This window comes from Populus euphratica, unplaced genomic scaffold, assembly GCF_000495115.2.
Source record: "Populus euphratica unplaced genomic scaffold, PopEup_1.0 scaffold1236.1, whole genome shotgun sequence".
In the NCBI taxonomy this organism is placed as follows: Eukaryota; Viridiplantae; Streptophyta; class Magnoliopsida; order Malpighiales; family Salicaceae; genus Populus; species Populus euphratica.
In genome coordinates this window covers 27,301-31,133 of record NW_011501089.1, presented here as the reverse complement: position 1 = coordinate 31,133, position 3,833 = coordinate 27,301, and positions in this window count along the sequence as shown.

Sequence of the window (3,833 nt, the reverse complement as noted above, 5' to 3'; positions counted from 1 at the left end):
AAGAGGGGAAATCCGGATTATTGACTTTAGACTTTGAAGTAGGCGAATCCGCTGCTCCTGCTCTGGACTAAGGGGCGAAGCGGCTCGACGTCAGGAGAGGGGTAGAAGGCTAGAGGCCACAGAATAAGTGGTAATTCGTTAAAAGCACGGATCGAACGAGAAGGATGGGATTGGGTTCAGTTAAGGTAACCTAGAGGGTGAAAGCTAGATAGAGAAATATCTTTTCGAGTTAGGAAAAAGCTAGAAATAGAACTCAACTGACTTTCTCTAGGAATTCCCAAGCGTTAGCGAAGAAAGAAGCCTCTACAGCTAGGGAGGAAAAAGAAGTTCTTATAGACTTTTTGAATCCTTCTTTCAATATTCGTTAGAGCCTGGGCTTCACCCCTCATTGCTTGTTCGACAGCTAAGACTTCACCGGTGCTAGCAAAGATCTATTTGATTTGGAAGTTCTTTTCTTTGCGGCCCCAATCCAAAATATCTTAAGTATGTAGAGTAGATTTTTTGAACCCATGCTTCGATCACTTCTCTACACTGCTGACTTTACTCAACAAGTGAGCGATAGATCGAGTGCTTCTTTAGGGTTTGATCCCCGTTTACCTAGCGATACAGCCCATCACTAAGCTCATTTCCTGGAAAAGTAGTATCCCGAGGCTAAGACTCCGTTACCGAAGGAAGAAAGCTACTCAAAGAAGAGAGCTGGTCTAGGAGGCATGTTAAGTCAGCTGGTTCTAGGTCTAAAGCTAGTGTAAAATCTTCTCGTCCTTAAGCCTTAAAAGAAAAGTGCTTACGCCTTACCTGGAGTTGAAGTTGGGAAAGCCTAGACTTACTTGCTACGTAAATAGCCCTTTCTTGGCTTGGCATAACGAAATGAAAAAGCTCAATCCCAACTCTTTCTCTTTGTGCCAAAGAGCTTCTTCTTGCATAGGATTTGTCCAAGGTTATCCGGCAAAGAGCTTCTTCTAGAACATCTATCCCATCTCCTTTTACTTTGATAGGTGAGAGCTTGAAGTTGCTTGCCTTCTTGTTGGAATCAGACTGATTGTCAGGAATGAAATTCCATCCCCGACAGAAGTCACTCTTTTGTTTGACAGAATAGCTTGTTAGCAATGACCATTAAAGGAGCTCGGGAATCATGTTCCACCAAAACTCAATCGCCGCTAGTCTCTAAATGGTTTAAGGCTTATTTCAAGCCGAATGCTTGAGGTCGCCCGCTTTTTAGAATCAAGTCCCCGAGGTAAACTTTCTAGATTACCATTCTCAGTCCCATTAGTCCCTGACTCTGTCAAGCCATCAGAATCAGATAAGAAAGAAGGAGGAAATGGGGTTCCATGTGTAAGCACCCTTGCCGTATCGGATAAGGCCTAAGCTGTCCCATATCATAAATCAGTTTGGGCTCGCTTTCAGCTCAACAAGTCTATGTAAGCCTTCATTCCTATCCACTTTTAAGTAAAGCACGGGTCTTGGAGGGCCCCGTACGCTTATTGCTTTTCCTTTTGGATGCCCATTGCGCTATCGCTTAAGGTACCTTGTCTTAGGGTTTACCTCACGTTTTTCTATTACGAAAGCCGCATCAATTCCTTCTCTTGGTTTTGTTATTGAAGTTTCTCCCGGTCTTGCTCGTTCACTTTCTATTAATGCCGGGTCTATCCCCACTGGCATCTCGCTTTTTGTTTCAGGCCGCTGGAACACTATTCCTTTATCCTTAAAAACTGCTTTTCGAAGCAATTCATTCCTTCTTTCTCTTTCTTGCCTCAGCGAGTGAAGCTGCTCCCCTTACTTAAGCAATTCCTTCCTTTTCCGTCTTCGTTGAGTGAGGAGCGATGTCAAGTCTTTTTATTGTTCTGTGAGTGAATGGAAGTGTGGTTGTAACTGCTTTACCGGCGTGAGTAATCATTCCAAGCCCTGGAAGTCTTCCTACCAGTCTTATTCTATTCCGGTAGTCCCTAAAGTGGTAAGGTAAGAGAGATGCCAAAGATGAAAGGAAGGAGAGGTCATCCAAGCCTATTCCATCGAGACGGATTTAGGACTTAGGACTGACGGATAGACTGAGTCAAGCACTACAAGAATTAGCACAAGGATTAGTGCCGGAAAGGTTGATACGATTGATTCGCTTGCCTCGAAGACTGGCATTAGGCCCCTACTGATGATAATGATAGGATTGATTCGAAGCAAGAGGTCCCTTTTCCGCTACGGGAGATGCTAGAAGGGAAGAAGCCATCGGGGGCTCTTACTATTACACAGGCTAGCAGACAACCGGAAAGCTATTCGCTTGTAACAACCAAAAAGCAGTAAGCCTTCCTTCCTACAAATCTCCTCATAGCGCTGCATTTTTGGTTAGTATGATAGTTGTAGCTCTTTCTTTGACTTCCGCAGCCGCGGGGGTTGACCTTTCATCAGTGGGGGTTTCGAAGTTGGGATGTTTTTTCCGTCGACGCCCCCGCGTGTCGATCTCCTCATTCACTGGCATTGTTGATTGGGCTGGTTCAGTAGAGGACAGGAGATCAACCTCAGGATGGTGTGCATTTGTTAGGGGGTGTCCTGGAAAAGTAAAAAGCAATCAGTGGTGGCAACTATAGTGGGTGCAGAAGCTGAGTATAGGGCCAGGGCACAAGGTATGTGCGAAGGATTATGGATCAAGTCTCTCTTGGAAGAGGTTGGCGAGGTGGTAGAAGTACCCATGAGGCTATACTGTGATAACCAAGCCGCTATACATATTGCCAACAATCCACTTTCTCATAATAGGACTAAACACATTGAGGTGGATTGCCACTTCATTAAGAGAAAAGATTGAGTCCCATATCACACCACATGTTGCTTTCCGTAACCAATTAGCCAATGTATTTACTAAAGCACTCTCAAGGGATAGACTGATCGAGCTAGTAATGTGCAAGTTGGGCATGATTAACATCTATGCTCCAACGGTAGTGTTTAGTAGGGATATACTAGTATACTTTTGAAACTTGTATAATCCTTTTTTTTTTTAATGTCATTTTTTACCTAATAGAATGAAGGAGGGCTTCATTCTTGAGCCCTAATTTTATCATCCTTTCTCTTCTACCATCTTCTTTTTCCTTTTCTCTCTCTCTCTTTCTCCTCTATTCTCCTTTCATCTCTCAATTCGGAATTAACAGAGCCTAAGTTTACTTTCTTTAGAACGAGGACTTTTTCAAAGAGGAATGAGATTTGTTTGGGAATAGAATCTGGACTTTATGAAACATGTGGTTGACTATCGGTGGCTGAACAAAAGACGTATGACTTGAGAAAGTAAGATCCCCCCTCTGTTGTCGGGAAAAGGAGCTCTAATGGTACTTTAGAATAAGAATAATGGGTACTATTAGGAGTAGGAGAATGCAAATAATAGGTCCTTTTCGCCAAATCCAGGTTTTGAGTTTACTTCTAGTTCTGGACCGATGGGAACTCCTACTCATAAACGAGTAGCTTCTTAGCTTCCAACTTATAACACCTTTTGGGTTTTGGGACTTGAAGCCAAGTAAAGGCAGCTTGCTGTTGAGTTATAGTCTTTTCTTTACTTTAAGATATGAGACTTAGGCGAGGCGGAGAACCTCAGTTAAACAAACTAGTAATCTAATCAGTCATCTAATCTTAGGCTTCGTTACTTGACTTATCAGCCAGCAAGTAAACTACCTTAATCCCCTGAAGTAAGGATTTGGCAGGAGCAAGAGTAACTGTAGTTGCTACGGCCAGGGGAGCTAGTCTCGTAACTGCGGGCAGTTCGAGTTCTTTACAAGACAGATGGGAACTGTAGCTAACAAGTGTGCCCTGAGGGGAATCCTATTTATACTCTTTCTACTATATTATATTGGCAGGACGGG